The 20,123-nt window shown below is 40.8% G+C and overlaps 1 protein-coding gene across 1 annotated transcript in view; it reads right to left on the reverse strand.

Annotated features, from left to right (window-relative positions):
• clstn2a (calsyntenin 2a) overlaps nt 1-20,123 on the reverse strand; it is a 145,067-nt gene that overhangs the window by 93,905 nt on the left and 31,039 nt on the right. The gene's annotated exons all lie outside the window — the stretch shown is intronic.

Consider the following 20,123-nt stretch of genomic DNA (forward strand, 5'->3'; position numbering starts at 1 on the left):
ATCAGACTTCCGCCATTTTCACTCTCTCTGCACAAACCCTCTGAGCACAACGTTCGCCTGGAGTGTCACGTTTAAAGGAGTAATCCATCTGGATACAGTGACAGTACACCGTTATAAATCTGCAGTGATTGATGTTATGGAATTTTTCAATAAGGTTTTTTGTGAGTGTAGTATTGGAAGATAATTGTTGGGTGTAGGCTAACTTGCCTTTTCTACAAACTTTCAGAAACCCTCAGAGACATGCCTGAACTTTCTGAATTCAGATTAGGACGGCTGGGAAAGAGCAAGAGAGCTGGTTAGAGTAGCTATTTCCTTTTTTATCAAAAACATATGCTGTGTTCTGTTCTGGTCGACTGAAGCTACCATGAAACTCACTTATCATTCAATGATGTGTACATTTGGTATAAAAGACTGATTCCAAATACATATTTCTGTTGATGTCTGATTTAAAACTTGTTGGAAATGTAAATTAAGTAGAATAAACAAGACAAAAATGACCACCAGACAACAAAATGGACCCAGAATTGTGAGGTAATTTGCTGTTCTTGATGATAGTTGAGTTTCTATTCTGAGAATGGTGCAGTTGCAACTTTGGCCAACAACCTCCTCTCACATGTCTCCCCTCTGCTTTTTCGCTTTTCTTTCTGTCTCATTAAAGAAACAAAAACTTTCAAAGTTTCCGTCTGGCTATGTGTCCTCTGGCAAAAAGTGCATAATAGGCTTTGACTTTAAAAAATGAGTTGGCCTGCAGGGATGAGGTGGCAGTTACCTGGTACAGGGGTGCAACCAAGACATTAAAAATACAGAAGGACTAAGCTGGTAAAATGTCATTTTTCAAATAAGACTTAAATGTAGCTTCAAAAAGAATTTCATTATTGATGGAACAAATGGACATGGACATGCAATAAAAATCCATGGACATGACCTTGATGTCCTCATTGGTAGTTTCAGCCTTGATACAATATACGACAGCAAAAAGGGCCACAGCACAGTGTGAAGACCAGTCAATAATCCGATAAGCAGAAGGGCAGACGAGACAAAGTCAGTGACGAGTGAGCTGGTCACTCAGAGGCGATGCTCATCACCAGAGAGTGCTTTGTCCAGAGGCGCTGCAGCACTGAGGGGAACAGAAGTGTTTTGAAATCATTGTTTTTCTCTTTGGCACAGCTGACCCTTTTCTCACACTGTGGCATCAGCCAGTTTGCAGCTGCAAGTCAGTGACTCTCTCTCCGATCTTTCCTATCAAATTCTATTCACTTCCCTTCAGGCTTAGAGTATAGATTCATTGAACCTAGATCCGCCTTTCACCACTCTCACAAATGACTCAGAAGACTGGCATTAAGGCTGGGTCTAGTTTGGGTCACATTTAGAGCCAAATATTCAATATTCAATTCACATCTTCAAGCTGTCGACTAGGGTTGGGCAGTCCACCGTTAGTCACCGTCACCAGTGTGACATGCCACAACATTGATTTTGAAAGTTTTAGCATCTTAAAAATAATGCATTCTACTGTGACTACTATTTTCCCTCACTATAACTCTGACCCTGATAACATGGAGATACGAAGGTAACATCATGAGCAATGTTCACTGAGTTTTAAGCTGTTGGCTGCAAGAGCCAACACAAAAGTCTTCATTTACTCCCACCAGTCAAGGGAGTGAAGGCCCAGTGGATTAACTTGATGGAAATGTCCCCACAACAACAACTGAGAAATCCTCAGGCTAACTTCGAACTTGGAACCTGCAAGTTTTGCCATTTCTATGTTGCTTTCCTGTCTGCTGTGGTGAAGCTTCATTGAGAGCTTCACTTTCGAAACTTTCCAAGTAGCTTGCCCAACGCTGGTGTCTGTTGCTGCTGTATGTAAATATACTTGATTGACTGTTGTACTTATATAATATACTGTGGGTTTTCTGCCAAATAAATGCTGTTGGGATGCTTAATCGAACCATTTGTCTAAGTCTGAGAAAAAAATCACATTACATTAAATAATTAATCTGTGGGCCTATTTCTCATTTACATTCCTACGTGGAGCCAATAAACACATCCTTTTTTAAATCCTGTTTTCTTTCCAAAGATGTGTTGCCTTACATTTTTTGATGGAGTGAAAGTAGGTAGTATTCTTTTATTTTTGTGATACTGTGATATAATGCCACCACCATAACGAAAAAATACAGTGATAGAAATTTTCAGTCATATCACTGAAACGTACTTTCTAGAGTCTTCGAACACATGAATATGTGTCAGGTGTCTCGGGACGGTAAAACCAACTTAGGTTTACATCAAAACCACAATTTGAAAGATTGCAAATTGCGATGTTAGTTACAGCTCATAAATCAAAATGCCTTAACATGCAGTAGCCAGTCAAAGTTGAAGGCAGCAACTGTGGATTTCACCATGTATAATAACAACTGTTACTACTATTGTGCTGCAGATAATTAGTGTTTTGTAGGAGGCAAAATGGCGTACATTTTGGCTGTTATGTGCTCTCTCCATGCTATTATCTATACATTTCCGCTTGGCTATAGCTGGTTTTGTTGAAGAAGTCACACCGATCTAAGAAGTCAGCTCGATCTAATGGTCAGTCTTTCTAAATATAAACATTCTGGATGTCGGCCTAATGTCAGTAACATGGTAGATGACAATTATTAAAAAAAAAACGCTTACGTCTGCTGTTCTGTTAGCGGGGTGTTGAAGGTGTTGAAGGAGAAGTTTTCAACAATCAAATCAAATTCCTCCCAATGTTATGTCCCGCCTGTTTCACTTGGAAGTGCGTCATGATTTGGAAGCTAGATATTCTCAAAATATTGTTTAATTCAGTAATGTAATAACTTAATAAATGTGGGCTTAACATTTGAATTTAAAAAAAAAAAACTAGACAAATTTACTTGCTAAACAAATTAAATGTTTTCTTTGTTTTGTTTTGTTTTGTTTTTTAAAAAGAACCCTGGAACGACAACAATTGTAGTATTTTATGTGATTCTATTCGAATCATTTAAAGCTAAAATGTGATATAAAAAGCAGCTGATAATAATTACTCAAAAGAATTGAAAAATCAATTCTCTTACAAACTGTCAAAAAAAATACTGTTTGAAAAACTCCGAAAAGCATTTGCTGTGGTCACTAAAACTAGCAAGGACACAATACACATCATAATACACACAATGTGTCATGCCACTTTCCAGATTGATATCTGCAGCCAATTAAACATGCAGTGAGCCAAGGTAGAAATATCTGCACAAAATGACACAGAGCAGGAAAGAAAAAAGCCATAATTGATCCAGAGTGCTGTATCTCCGCACGAAACATTCTCGGCACTGTAATTGGCTACGACTGCAGGAGAATTGCAAGGAACAGTAACGTGACTCAAAACAAAGTTATTTAACTGGTATTCATGCTGCTGCTACCTTTGAAACATTTCAGTCTTATGCTCGGCCTGCTGCTTCACGCTGCGCTCCGAACAGTGGTAGTGCGGTAATCATTAGGCCTTTGTGCTGCTCAAGTCTACACCGCATCACTGCATGGCAACTGCTTCATGGCCACTTGATAAAGGCATCGGGGCCAGAATGCAAAACAGCTACACACAGGGCCGCCGTTTTCTTGAACCAAATCTTCTGTGGTGCTGTGGACACGAATTCTGTATGTACCCGTAGTTCATCGAAGCTGAAGAACTGAGCAGATGACTCACAAAGCCTAATGAGGGGAAGCCAGCCTCTTTTATAGCCACAACTATGGTTTCAAAGTTGCAGAGCAGGACTATGTGAATGATGTGCGCTGCCTAGATATGAGGTCAATTCAGGTCTTTTAAATAAGATGATTCGCTCATTGGGGAACTGCATCTCAAACAAGTGCAGAAGTGTAGTCATTCAAAGCCCCCTCACTTATTCCAATACTGTGCCTGTGCACCAAGCTTTGAAGTCTGACATCTGTGTTTGTTATAGTCTCACAGCACAGAGGTCTTTAAATCCATCTCTGGCTGGCTTCAGTTTATGCTAACTGAGATGCTGTGTAAGGGCTAAAGGCAGATAAGACAATCTGTATTTATGTTTGACTTCCCTTTGGAAGAGAATTTCAAGGAAAGAGGAGAGATTCAGGAGCCAGCCCTGGTAACACTACTCACACTACTGCGTTAGATTGCATCACTCCGAGTCTACCTTTGTCCCTTTAGGTTAAAAAAAGAAAAAAAAAAGCTGTTCCAGTGATAAAAAAAAATGACTGCTATGCCATGAAAGCTGAACGTGTGGCACTGTGAGTCCAGGGAAAATAACACACAAGAAATTCCTCTGGAATGAAGCTGTCGACCATGGTGGACGGAGACGCATCAAACAGTGTGACGAAACCATCTGACACATGTGAAAAGGGGCAGAGAAAACAGGAGGTAGAGAGGCAAGGGGGAACAAGAGGAAATTGCTTAATAGACCAACCATTTAGATGGGAAAATGTGTGTGTGTGTGTGTGTGTGTGTGTGTGTGTGTGTGTGAAAGAGGGAGAGGCAGACACACAACTAGAAACAGGTCATAAGATATAGGGAGGAGCAGAAAGTCAGTGGGTGAAAAGATGAAACAGGTAATTTTCATTTTTCCACATAAAATTCCTCTCGCCCCAACTCTGACTGCCCCCCCCACCCCCCACACGACTCCACCTACACTCCGCCCCATCACATTTTCCCTGGCTTTTGACTCTTGATTTGAATTTAGACAGGGAACAGTGAGCAGAGTGCACGGCTGAGGTTTACAGCGGGTGATTTGTCCTCTCTACCCTTGGAGTCTGAGGGACAGAATTCAGTTCTTTCCAGCCACGCTGTGCAGCAGGCACACCAAAAACAGAAAGTCATTTTAGAGGTTATATAATTTTGTGTCCAATGGGTAGAGGTTTCAGACATGTTCAAGACCAGTTCAAGTCCAGCTGGGGACCCTGTTGACATGTTATCCCCCGTCTCTCCCCTTATTTCCTGCCAGCTCTCTACCATCTCCTATCTACTAAAAGCCAAAAAGAAGATGTGTGTGCAGCCAAGTTTCCCTAAAATTCTTGTTATTTTTGCACAGATGTGCAAAGCACGATTTACATGCAGTGCCAAGATTCAGTTTTAATGCCATGGGTAAGCAGGCTACGCAGTTAATGGTTTCTCTTCTGTCTGTTTTAATTGTGTGTATTGTATATATACAACCAGAACTCTGCAGTGGGTGTTTTATTTTGAAAAATGCCAGGATTCTCTATGCTGTTCCTGTGTTCCGGCTCCTGTCAAAAACAGACTGGGCGTGTATTCTCTGTGGAGCAGAGCACAGAGTCGCTTCTGGGATGTTCCTGAAATGTGCTGCGACACTTCAGGTGGAATCAAAGCATTCTCTGGAATGGCTGCAATTAGCTCCAGTGGCCATGTCGCCACTGGAACACAACTCAGCCTGCCCATTTAGTTTACTGTGAGAAGAATAAAAAAAGAGAGCTTGAGAGAGAAATTCAAACCCTACTTACTTGCCCACCTCCACACACACACACCTGGTGGGTCGCAGCCTGAGGTGGACATGATTGTAGGTAATTGGAACATATTGAATAAGTTTGGAGGACATACTGTATATTGTACAAGTAACTGTCACTGGGGAAATGTTGGCGGATGACATAAGAGAGAAGAATAGAATAAAGGAATAGTTGGACAGGCAGAAGCATTGAACCCAGCAATGAGAAACAGCGCTGAAGAGAACATATCGAACTATCTTCTATTCTCCACACTGAAAACTTGTAAGTAACAGTTGGCGTCTCAAGTCAGTGAATCACACGGAGAAAAGTCTGTCCATGAACCAAAGGTTTTACAATTGAGGGTAAAATGCTGTTTGTTCTTCAGCGCCTTGGCAACAGAACAAGAAATAAAACATTTTGTTGTCTGTTTGATAGATTACCATCTGCCCACTATTCCCACAGCATGATTCTTCAATCAGACACAACCATAGATCTTTCCAGATAAATCCCCCTCTCTAATACTGTAAGGGTAGATGGGGGGGACAGAGAAAACAAATCTAAAATCTAATTTAACTCACAAACAGTCGAATGTGTACATCAGATTACAATCAAATTGAATTTCCTACTCTCTGTCTCCCAAGTTGCCTTTTTTATACATCCGCTTGTACACAAACCTCCTTCAGTTGTTTGCTTTGATATTACAAGACATCAGCTGGGGCAGTCCCTGGTTTCCATCAGCCCATACTGAGCACCACAGTGCTTCTCTGCGCGTCTTGTGACATTCGTATTTTCAGAGGGGTGGGCTCGTATGCTTTTGCAGCGGCAGCATTTATGAACACAACAGACACTAATCATCTGCAGGTAATTTCCCAAGGCGGAAAACTAAACTCCGAGATTTCCCTTGAGGTGGCTGTCTAAAAATGCTCCCTCTCCTTATGGTTGCTGTTTTACATACTTTCCATCTTTCTCATGTTTTCATCATCCTCTCCTTATCGCCCCCTGGCAGACTCCAGAAACAGCAGCGGCACTTTTACAGGATTCAGATCGTGGGTTAGTAGGTGTGCATTATTAATTTAAACAAGTTAATTTCAAACACATACTGAGTATTCTATATGTGTGAAGAGTTGCTAATACACCAATCAATAACCTGGTAGGAAAATTTTGGTTTTTTTGTCATTTTCCAACTTAAATGACAGCAAAAACCTGACGACAGAGCAACAAAGGACTTCCAAATTTCTCCCTGCTCTGCTTCCACAGATTGTTGGCTTCACTATCAATAGGTCCTGACATTAATTAAATCTCGTCCAATCAAGACTGAGGATCTTACCCCATATTGTTTGTACAGCTGAGTGAAAACAGGTCACTGAGGTCATAAGCTTTATAGTGGAGTTACAAAGATGTGACCTAATCATACAGGCCTTGTTTGTTTGTGTGTGTGTTTGTGTGCGTGTGTGTGTGTTTTTTATTATGTATCCCGATGCTGACTTGACACAAAAGCACGAGAACCTCAATTTGGTGTCCATCGTGCTTTTTAGGGTGAAGACTTGGTCTTAGGGTTTAATTAGGTTAGAGTTAGGGTTAGGCATTCAGCTGTGATAGTGAAGGTGGGGGTAAGGGGCTAGGAAACAAATTATGTCAGTGGAGTGCCCGACCACGGAGATAGAGACACAAACGTGTGTGCACATGCAAAGCCTTGACTCATATGAGGCAGTGGAGATAAGCTATGGGATGTTGAAAAACCTCAACTTGGAAGTCTGCAGTTAAACACAAAGGAGGTGAGTCATGACCTCACATTAACTGCAGAGCTGGTTCTGTTATTTGTGTTATTCAATTAGTCTGAGAATTGGAGACAGCTGCATGTTTTATTTTTAGGGTTTTCTTAGAGTATGCTTAAAAATAGCATTAACTTTCAAGATGCAGTCATAAGTGTCATCTCTCAGTCAGAGCTCATCTCATTTTGCATATTTTCTTCCTCCCCACTCTTTCTCTCATATACTGTATTGCTTCTATTGTTTTCTCTCTCTCTCTCCCTCTCCCACTTAAGAACGATCGCATTAGGGGATCCATTAGGTGAGAACAAAAGGGAGAGAAAAAGCAGCTAGCGGACAAACTGTTAACACAGCAAGGTCAGCAGATAGCCATCAGACTGTTATCAGGAAAGGTCACAGCCATAATGCTAATGTGTGTGTGTGTGTGTGTGTGTGTGTGTGTGTGTGTGTGTGTGTGTGTGTGTGTGTGTGCGTATGTTTGCGCATACATTAAAATGTGTATAAATTAACATGTTTTTAACAGAAGCATGATGAAGTCTTACAGTGTAAAGGATCATTTACATACCAACATTTCTCTACATCATTCCCCACAGTGTACTCCTCACACAGGTAAAGCTTTATTCTGCTCTGTTTTCAGTGTTTCTTCTGTAGTGTCCAGATAAACTGCTAGAGCCAAAGCTGTTCTGAATCACGAGGAAGTATGTTACCGAGGGATCAGACCATTAGCGGTCTGTCTTTCTCACGCCATGTTCCCCCAAGCCTGAAACAGACCAGACGTGGAACACTGCTGGTTCACTTCATTTTGGAATCCATGTTACCCAACATGAATGCTAAAGTGATCAATGCATGGATACTGATTGATGTATCATGTTACTGCTGTTACTGGCGTTTTTGGCTCTGGGTCTGTTATTGATTTGTCAAAAAATAGCTCACCCTCTGTGAACCTAGCAAATTTAAAAAAAAAAAAAAAAAAAAAAACGACTTTTGAAGTGGATCAAATGCATTAAAGGGGTTGCTTCTGTTGTGCCTCAGCAGTGCTGTTGTTGTAAAATGTATCCTGCTCGCAGTTAAAAAGTGAGTGAACTGAATGGAAATTAAAAATCAGTGGTTTTACTGTGTGTACTCTCACCAGTGTGTCTGTACCAGTATACGATGGCCCATACAGTCTCTTCTATATGTGGCACTTCATATTGCACATCTGCTGTGTCCATGGATTCAGTTTCTTTTCATTCTCCTACAATGTGTTTTTGTCCTCTGCCTCCTTCAGTCTTTTTATTGATCTGTGTATTTTCATCTCATGCTCACTCACACACTCGTATAGCATCAGCATGGGTGGCAACCCCGCCATCTGTCCTCTTCACCCTCCTTCCCTGTTTGCTGCTTGCTAATATGCTGGTTAATTATAGAAATGCAGGGGATCAGTGCAGCCTCTTCATGACATAGGCTGTGTTTATTGTCTTTGGGAAGAGCTGATTCTAATGAACTCATCAAACATTTGGCCTTTAAGCCAGCCAGTCAGCCAGATAGTCAGGGAACACATTTAAGGACATTCACATTCATAATACCTACAGTGCAAATTCTTTACTCCAAGCCTAGCAGGTCATTTCAGGGGAAGATGATGTGATGTTGTGAAGCTAGTTAGCTCATCTGTAAAATCCTACAGATGGCCCAAAATAATGCAATAACACAGTGTATACTATATTGGACCCTTTTGCAAAGTACAAAAACAAAACGCTGTATACTGTATGTGTGTTGATACAAAATTGCTGAGATGTGTACTGATGATTTGAAGGATAATATATCAATATTTTACAGCAAGAGGTGTTCTGGCCCTGCAATTTAGCATTATGGGGAAATAAAAAATGTGTTGTCTGAAAATATTTTGGATGGTGCAGAGTATGAAACATTAATGTCCTTTGCCAGTCTCATGCCTATTCAAGTGAATGCACGACCTGTGGTTGTTTCATTGAGATGGTAACATGTTTTATAATCTTGGTACAATTTTGTGGCCTGCACTACAGAACTTTTAACCTCTGTACCACCAGTGCTATGTGCAATGTTAATGTACAGCTCTGTGTGGTCACAGTATATGATACGAATATCATGGTCATTAGAATGGGACAGATGGACAGGCAAGACCACAAAGAAAACACTTGAGAAAAAAGTTAGGAAACGCCCAATCCACTGCCTGCACCAGTATTTTTGAAAAGGGGAAAGAGAGTGAGGATGCATCAAGCAAGGGGCTTCAGGTTGAAATCAAGCCCAGGCCGCTGTGGTAAGGATGCAGCCTTAGCAGATGGGGTGCCTGTTCTGCCAGGTGAGCTATCAGGATGCCCCATCTGCACCAAAATCTTTGGTGCAACAAAAAAATATAAATCCTGTTCAACAGGCAAAACAATAGCACTCAAAATGAAACTGAAACTACACAGAAACACAGTCCATAACTGCATTTAATGTACCCATTCAAACACACGAAAAGATAAAAATAATGTTATTTTACTCAGAAATAAATAGAGAATTTTAAAGTCTAGTAAGAATGCAGGCCACAAAGCAGTCCTCGCTCAGACATTTCTGTGCCGTAGCTGAGGTTATTTAGACCTTGGGTTGCAGGTGGGATGGCAGATGTCTGACGATGGAGCTAATCAGACTTCCTGCTTGGTCTAATGGCTGAATAATTGTCCCAGGCTTAGCTATGGTCTGATAACGCCCTATCAGCCCGGAGTCGTCTTACAGAGCAAACAGGGATGGAAAGTAATGCAATAGGGAGAGTGGGCAAATTTTATTAGAGATGATAAAGAATGGATTCATAAGTCTGGATGGAAATAGCAAGAAGCTGTGAGCTGCAAAGCTCATTGCTCTGAAAAAATGGCTCATCCTCTGACCTTTCAGATACAGAGCGGGAGAGAAAGAGGATCTCACTGAGTGTGAGGAAGTGTTCCTTTGTGTGATGAATTATTGTCCCACCCTCAATCCCATATATAGACTTTTGTATTTCTCGCCTATGAAAGCCAAGCAAAGGGGACCTTGGTTAACACATAAGAAGGGTTAGTTTTAATTAAGGCATTACACTGTCATTAAGAGAAACGTTAGCTCATATCCTGACATACTCTACATGTATAGAGAAGGTTAACATACTTTCATTGGCTACATTATAAAAAATACAATTGTAACTAAAAGGACTTTAGACCTAGCAAATGAACTTAGGAAATAAAATCCATATTAATTACTGATGACAGTTCTACCTCCTCTGCTGACCAGTGTTTATTGTGTGTACAACTGAAGGGCCTCCGAAAGATAAGACTGGTTCTTTCATGTGCAAGCAACATAAATTTAGTCAGTATTTTCCTATATGGAAAGACCTCTTTGAACTATCTATGCACATGTACTACCTACACTTTGCAGAGAATAGTAGTAGTAATAGCAGTAATTGGTACAGTGTAGTCCACTGAGTTTATAACATGGTGATGATATGGCTTGACTGCAGGGTCAACGCCATGCTTACCTTGTGACAACAAACAGGTAGTTCCAAACATCATTGTTCTATTTCCATGCATTCACATGCAAATACATGCAAAGGTTGAGTCCATTTTAGACTAATATGCTTTTGAGTACAGACTTATTTGAAAGGCCAGACTCCTAAAAAGAAACTTTTCATATCCATGGCCAGATGCTAAATCATAACAAGTACTGAAAATATCTGCCTGTCCTTTATTTCCTAAGGTAATTAAGAAAATGCAGTAGAGAAGACATAAATGTGCTCCACAATGCATTAAATTGTCAAATTTTCACAATTTCAGAGAGTTCTCATTCATTTGAACATATTTAATGTAAGTGCATAAATTGACCCTCATTTAACGTGCCAACTGATCCAACAGCAAAGGAGTCACGACAAGAAGAGCAACAAGTGGTAACTGGAGCGTTACAAAGCACAGAACCACTTTTAGTTAAGCACCTTTTTCAGAAAAATGGCATGCAACTATGTACACCTCACCACCTGAATGAAAGACACAATAAGACTTTAAAGTTTGTACAACAAAGGTAAAACTATGGATTAAACTGGCAGTAGACAAGTTAATTGCTTTCACGTATCATTATGCAGTAAATGTTGATTGCACAATGTAATGGCTACAGAATAAAAACACCATCTGCGTTAAGATTGGTTCCTTATACATGAGCCTCGCCTTCACTGTGTCACAGGTTACAATCTCCAGGAAAAATGACTGGTGATCTCGTCAGGCTGGCACAGTTTCTTTGTGCTTTCATGTCTCCATTATACATCAAATGAATGAATGAACTTGCGCTTTTTCTCCAAATGTTTTCTCTTGCTCCCCCCACCCTAACAGCTAGAGGGGGTTGAAAAGTTGCCTGTTTCCACATTCCACTGAACACTAAATGGGTTTTGACTGGATCCACTTGCCAAATACAGTATATGTACAGCAGGCATACATACTTACAGTCACCCACACACATACATGTGAATGCATACACATGTCCAGTGAATACTGTACTCACACAGGCTCACATATAGACACATGCATGCAGTCTGCATGTTGCACTGTTGCACTATTTCCTCCTAGTTAATGATGCTTATCTGTGTTGTCCCTGTTAAATAAACATACGAATAAAACATTCGAGGAGACAAACAACGTCACTGTTGCTTGTCTCTTCAAACAGAGAGCAGAAACCACACAAATACGCAAACATGAGTGGACACACACAAAAACACACGTCAACAACCACAGGCAACCCATGGACCAATGAAACTTGGAAAAGAACACATTTTGTGGCTGGTATTTCACTCTGCTGAATAGGAACATTCCCCACTTTTCACTGATAGAAGCAAATTAAAATCCCCTTACACTCTGGCAGCTCGCCACTGGCTCCTTCATTTAGTGAAGAATTTCAAATCAATTTAAAAGAGTGTTGGTGAAAAGCTTTCGGTGTTTGCTTTTTAAACATTGTTGGCGCTGAATATCTGATCACAATGTCAAGTTATGGTCTTTAGATTGTGTACAAACTACAATTACCACCTCACGGTTGTACGTCTCCACCAGTCAAATTTCAGTACACATCCATGTCTATCCATAAAAGATATTAAGCATATTCTCTGGAATATTTTCTGAACTGGAAGTCATCATAAATTATTGACATGTATGATTCCAGTGAGTATTTTCCAGTGTGAAACATGCTGTCTCCAGTTAGAGATTATTTTTACAGAGCAAACATCCACCTGAAGCTCAATATCAGCTGAACCGATGAGCATGTGGAGAGTACAATGCTTCAAATATGGATGTTCGTTACGGCCGCCACCGTTCTTGTGTGTGTTTGTGTGTGTGTTACTGTGCCCCGACACAGGACTCCTCAGCCTGGCAGTGTGCGGCTGGCATCATTCATGACCAGTCCTTCGCACACCAGAGAATCATTTGGTTTGTGTTAGATTTGTCCGAGCTTGTGCTCATTGTGGGTTTGCTGTAACCAGACACGAACTGGGCTAGGTTTTAGACAGGGACTGATTCTCCGCTCTCAGTTATACCGTTATTAGCCTCAATAGGCTTAGGGGTGCTATTTTCGTTGTATTTTGGTTCTCGTTTTCCACCTGTGCTGTAGGCCTCATTTAGGAGGGTTTATTTCCATCTTGTTTTGTGTGTGACTTAGGTAAGCTCTTGTTTTTGAGAGTTTGGTTATGATTATTTAATTTGTTTGAAAAGCACCCAACTGCTCTTTCGTTGTCTGGGAAGTTATCCTTTATACCCAAACAATTTAAAGTCACTTGGGTTTAAAAAAATAACTACATTAACCATTTATATCGGGGTGTGTTTTTTTGTCACTTCCTTACCCCTAGCAAGCTGGGTCGTAACAATGTTGCTGCAAAGAAGCTACAAACTGTAAAACGCGGATGCGTCACACTTCAACTCAGCAGCACAGAAGATCTACACAGTCACCACAGTTTGAAGGTGGACACCCAAGATAAGAGTCACTGATTCAGTACCTTCTGTTCCTGAGTTATGGTGTTGAATAATGGCCAGAAAAGTGTTTTGCAAAACATTATGATGTCACAGTGGAGGTGACCTTTGACCATTTGTATATAAGATGTCACCACTTTATCATTTTATCCCGTGAGACATGAGTGACATTGAGTCATAACTAGCATATGAATTCTTGAGTTATGGCCTAAAATGTGTTTTGTGCGGTCACAGTAACCTTTGACCAACAAAATCTGTCAGTAATCAGTTCATCTTTGAGTTCAAGTGAACATTTGAGTCAAATCTGAAGAAATTCCCTCAAGGCCTTCCTGAGATACCATGAGAATGGGATAGATGAACCACCCAAACACATAATGCCTCTGGCCACAGCTGTCATCAGCGCAGAGACATAAAAATTGCTTTATATGTCAAACTGCACCTGTTTGGACTCCTGCACAAAGACAATGAGATTCATAACCATGAAGTGAGTGACAGCATCCTGTTTGGCATCTCTGTCTCATTACCACCATCTTTTTTTTTATTTAATTCAACATCAGTGACAGGTCTCTGTGTTTCCTGTTTCATATCTCCATTAATTTGAGTGCTTTTGTTGGATGTTTTCATCAAAATATGTTGTGAAAGAATTCATTCACAAGAATAGCACAGATGGACGTACAGACGGACAATCTGAAAACATAATGCTTCTGGCCACGGCTGTCACTGACAGCAGCGTTGGTGCTTTCACGAAAACAGAAATCAATCCAATTGCCTGTTCTTTACAGTATCCACTGTGATGGCTGCATTCTCCACATCTGTGAGCAATGGTTTGTGCAATAATATAATGTGTATCATCTCTCCACCAAACTGTTAATTTCATCCATTTCTTCAAGCTTTCAGCTTCCCCCGGCCTGTTTCTTGTGAATTTTTTACAGTGCATTTTGTGGGGTTTTTTCACGGATGTGATTTGGTGTGTAACTGTGAGCAGCTCTGCCGCATGGCTGGACTGAAAATTCATGTACAGTCTTATCACCAGCTCACATGGTTCTCCCAGATTGTCCACAGTGGGTAATAAGGACAGATGTTTGATATGTGGTGCTCCTTCATCTCTATGTCTAAATTTGTTTTAGCCAGTCTGTCATATCTCCAAGAACAAAAACAGTCTATTAAGTCACTCACAATATTTTGCTTCATCAAACTCTTTCTTTTCATCTCAGTGACATTTAAATGGGCAGACGTGATAAAGCAGATATGTGTATGTTTGTTTTTGATCTGTTACATTTAATCTGCAGACCGACACTGAAGCTCTGTATGATTTCATCAAGGTTTAATTAGGAAATTGTGTCATCTTAGCAAAAAATGTCAACAAGCAGGGAACCATACATACATAAAAGAGAATATTATTTTTTCCATCATGTTTTTTTGTTTTAGGTTTCCCATTTAACTCTACATGAATTTCATTGGTTCATTTAACTTCAGAAAGTAATCCTGATTTAAGCAGGACCCCCTAAAGTTAAATACCTCACACAATCAAAGTATTTCAAATGTGCTATTTGTCAAAAAGATTATTGCACTCATGCTTTCTTGCACCGCATCAACAGTTTAAAGTCACTTTAAAATTTTGTAGCCGGCAGTGAGTCATGCTTCAGCAGAGTTCAGGCAGCAGCTTATTGATGCACTAAGGCGGCCAGTGTCCCTCACTGACTTCAGCAGCCACAGGGAGAAAGCAATGATGCAAGATCAAAAGAGGACAAACCACCCCAAACTCTCCATTTCAAACATAACGGGGAGTTCACGGGTGCAGATAAGCGGGTGGATTCTTGTATAGCTGCATATACAAATGGAAACAATATTCACCTCCCTCCTTTTTATGTCACTACACATCTTCAGACCAACGTATCCTCGGTTGTATGACTTTATGACCCACAGTCTACATTAATTCAAGTCATCAGTGTTGAAAGTTGGCAGTAGTGAGCGTCTGCATCTCAAGCAGAAATTTTCAGCATGATGTGTCTGTTTGTGGTCAACCAGAAATATGGGTCAGCACGCATGGCTTCTCTCCTGTCTGATGGCAATGCACCAGACCCCAGTACCTTGCCTTGCAGGTGGTGTGCCCATATGGCAGCAGCTCCACACTGGTCCTTGGGCTGCGGTATAGTCCCAGGCAGGCATACTCATTCAAGCTCTCCTTCTGAGTCGGGCTCCAGCAGAGGGCCCTTCCTCCATAGTCAAGATGAGGTTGATTCATTCCAAAGCTACTGCAGCTATTTAGAGGGCTTGAAGTTGCTGTTAGTCTGGCCCTGTCCTGAGACCAACTTGCCTTGGGACACCCTATCAACACCTTCCAAGATCATGGGGGGGGGGGGGTCCAAATCTCTCAACCACAATAAGGTGGCTCTTGGTGGGATCTCCAAAGAAGTGCTACCTTGCTTAGCATTCTGCCACCGCTATTTGGATCCAGATAAGTGGCATGAAATAGTTGGATGGATCAGCATTTTATAGTGGAAACCTCGTTTATATACAACATAAAGAGCACTCAGTTTGTACTGACCAGCTGGACTTGCATCACCAACGGCTGTTATGTTATGTGGATAAATTGATGGTAGGATGAAACCAAATCTATTTTATGACAGACAGCCAATTTTTTTCAATACATACTAACATCTATAATACTTAATATCTCAAGCAATTTGCTAGGGCTGTCAGTGCAGTGAAGGGCAGTAAACATAAAACTGAAGCATTAAGCTTTTCCCAGAATTTACAACTCGTTTCACAGGGTTAATGAATATGCTTTGATGTTCTTTTTTCTCCCCATTATCATATAGTACATTGAGTAATTCAGTAGCAGGTGTAGAGCAGTAGTAGTAGTAGTAGTAGTAGTAGTAGTAGTAGTGGTTGTAATAGTAGCAAGAATTTAGGGCACCATTTCAATATGAGGTTTAATTTACATCTTATGCTGCAAAGCATTGGAGTGAGTTTCTCCAATTCCCTGTTGGGTTAAAAACTGGAGAAAAGTTAAAGAGAAATGTTATTGAACTCCAGCGGCACAGTTTTTATTGAAGCATCATGATTTGAATGCTGTATCTCTCTACCTGCCTTTGCAGCTCTTCTTTCATGCAGCGATGTTACTTATAAAGGCTAATGTTGCAACACATTATCTTAAAAGCTGCCATATCAAATTCTAGTCTATGGTTGCCTGAGGGGCTAATTGTGGCCAATGATGGTTGCCAGTGCTGTGGGTGTCTTTGAGTGCGTGTGCCTTTTAATCACTAAAAGATGTGCACCCTTGCTGTCCAAGGAAAACCATGTATATCCAAATATTTATATTTTTGGATACAGTGGACGATTAAAAACTCCTTCACAGGCTGAGACGAATGAAATGCTCAGACTTGTTCGCTTATTATTTAACATTTGAGATGAACTTTCATATATTATATATTATATATCATATACAAAGCGATATTAAGCTAAGGGGCACTTTTTTCAAGACTTTCAACTTGAAAGAAAGACGTTGGTTAAACTTGTGGAAAGTACTTGAAATTACTTGAGAGAACCCTTCTTCGTTTGTCATTTCACAGTAACAAGATGTGCTTTCAGTAATATATTGTTCAAATGAAACTGGCAATCTCTGTGAAATACTCATTTAACTGGACTCAAGCAACACTGCTACACTGACAGAGGGAACAACCCCCCATGTACATGTACATGTGTTTTCTCTGCCCCCCAGTCTGATCTACTGATGTGTCTTCAGTAGCTGGGCCAGACAATATATACCAATATATAACACTGACCATATGCTTTATATGCATATATATAAAGGCATGTTTAAATATTCATATTGTATGTAGGACATGACTGACATCAAGGAACACACCCACGTTTGTATCATCAGCCCTGTGGGGACACTCCACTGACATAATGCACTCCTTTGCCTCTTACCTTAACCATCACTACAGAACGCCTAACCCTAACCTTAACGCACACACACACACACACACACACACACACACACACACACACACACACAGTAAACCAAGAAACATGACACAGGCTGATGTGCACATGCTGGCACTTGCCATTTTCTTCCAGCCATTCTTATATGTATGTGCAGGCATGCACAGTGAAAGCAAACAAAGGCTTACACAGACAGCACACATGACTAACCACACTGCTTTCTACATTTGTAAACATTCTGTCTGGATCCATGCTGATAGTCTTTATCATCCCTGCACTGCTGCCCGACTCAGTCGTCATGTCAAACAGCATACCTGCTATTGTCAGGGCAACATTTAACAGAATGTGACAGCGTTGTAGATAAAACACATTGGAGAGACGGGGTGAGGAAATAATGTGTCATTTTTCTGAAACAGTATTAGTGTGTGTTTGCTTGTGATTGTACCTGTATTCCTGAGGGTAGAAAGAATTTACCAGCCATCTCAAGGTTTTTGTTTGTTTGATTGCTTTACAAAATGTATTGTCACTATCATGATGGCACTGGACACTTTCATTATGAAATAGCAGTTCATAAGATGTGATCTAACAGCAGAATGCAAAAAAACATTTGCGCACTCCATGCATAAATATCTACCACGTGTACTCTGAACAGCCAGTTGATGTTATTTGTCAAAAGTTTTGTTGAATGAGGTTGAGTTTGAATTAAGTCTATTAATATTATATTAAGTTGTTTATTTTCATTGAAATACATGTACAAACTGCTGTTCAGCCACTCTGACATATTTCTGTGTTCTGTTCAGTTTCCAGACACTACCAGTACCACATGTTGAACAGATGTCATTTGAAGTTTTGTCAATCTTGGAAATACAAAAATTGGGTTCAATCAAACCAAACTGTTGGCAGTGTGTGAGATTTGGTAATGCATTGAATCTTTGATTAAGAATCCTTTATTGTTAGGGACACAGCTGTACAGGCCACAAAAGCAAATAATGACAGTAAATAAATGCGTGTGAAGGTGCAGGTGAAGTGAAACCGCTGAACAATTTAACCCTGTATCCGTACACTCTTTCTCATTTTCTCAAAAATGACCTCCGAGTGGACATCATGCAGGTGCACTGCAACTGCATGACTTTGCCAGCTTTTTTCCACCAACCTGCACCTGTTTGGTATTTTGGTGTCTCTCAGTGTGGGAGGAGGAGCACAGTACAAGGGGGGTGGGGGTGGGGGGGATGTGTCACTTTAAATCTAGTTGCACACTGCTCCTCTGATGTCAAGATTGGCACCGCTGTGCACTGTCCCTCACACACTCGCTGGTCATTTGAGATACTTTTCAGTTTTCTTTCAAAATCCACCCTGTGTCCATGTGCATTTAGCATGCACCACTTGCCAGCAGCCGTGCAGTTTCCAGAAGTGCAGCCCCACTTCCTCAGCACACTTGACTGCGCTTCATGCCCTGCTCCTTGGCTAACAAAATTTTCACCCAAGGAGTCTTCACTTCTGAGCTAAGTAAAAAATTGGTTGTCTGGTGCATGATAAACAATGTTCATTTTAACATGCTAATTGCATTCATTGCTAGTCTTGTAAATACTATTTTTATACTATACATTAGCTCCCTAAGTGTAGACTTGATTGCAACATTAAAGTACAATATGAATGCCTATGAATGCACTGTCCCTTTGGCCAGGCTGCAACATGGCACAGTGTTATTAGTTGAAAACAATACTGGCTCATCTGGATTTCTCCCCATCCTACTACTGATTACTGCTACAGTAAAGAACAAACCAAAGGCACATTCTGGTTTTCAACTCACCTGCACATGTAACTGGGCATATGAGCATGTCATTCTGTGAATATGAATGAAATTGGCAAAATAGCTCAGTATTAAAGGGACTATATCATAAGAGTATAATGCTATAGATGCAGTACAGTGTACACGGGAATATATCACACAGCCTAAGCCTGGGTATTAAAATATTGGTGTGTCATACATGCAACACTGCATTCATTTTTATTGGACTACCCTGTGTGTTGTAGTCCGTGTGATGTATTGGGGGTTCTGGTAGACTAATGGAGTGTATGGGCGACTCTGAGTAAACATCCTACAGATGATAAAGCTCCTGCATCCAGCAGTGATCTATTCCTGGATAGGAACACAATCTGTTTCTACTGGGACAATGCACATACACATTTATGAAGAGATGCACACACACACACGCACACACACACACACACACACACACACACACACACACACACACACACACACACACACACACACACACACACACACAGCTATTCCTGGACACACAGCCAGACAGAGGGGTTGGCCATGTCTGGCTGGCACAACCAGCAGCACAGCTGACACTGCAGGTTGTGTGTCTGTGCATGTGTTCTTATGTCTATGTTTGTGAGGACCAGTTTGAGTTTCAGGCCTTGAGAGTGAGGGTAGTTTTGGAAAATGAGCGGGCTTGACACCAAGGTGAGTACAATTCCACAGTAAGGAGAGGTGCTAAGGATGCTGCAGCGACCAACCTTCCCCAGGTGGGTTAGGTATATTATGTGTATTGGGGTTTTTTGTTTTCTGTCACATTACATCACATCTCTCCCGCTCCTTGTAACCCACAACATCTTTTGTTTTAATTTTTGCAAGTGTTTATTTCCAGATGGTTTCCTTTAATATTTGTATAGTGTCTTTTCTTGTCTATAGGCCCATTGATCTGTTATGGCAGGAAGATTTGGACTGGATTCAGACAGCCTCTCTAGCATGAACAAAATATAGTTCAAATGCAGCTTTCAACCAAAAAATATCGTGAATCTTGCATAAGGATCATGATGCAACAGCCCACCCGGGGGAAATCAGATACTCGTCCAAGAAGTTTCCTCTGGCCCTCATTTCTTCAAAAGCTTCTTTGAGACTTGAGACTTGGTTTTAGGATTAAGGTTACAATTAATGTATATTTTGGTTAAAGTAAGGGTTAGGGGCTGGACA

Source organism: Chaetodon auriga, chromosome 12 (genome assembly GCF_051107435.1).
Source record: "Chaetodon auriga isolate fChaAug3 chromosome 12, fChaAug3.hap1, whole genome shotgun sequence".
NCBI lineage: Eukaryota > Metazoa > Chordata > Actinopteri > Chaetodontiformes > Chaetodontidae > Chaetodon > Chaetodon auriga.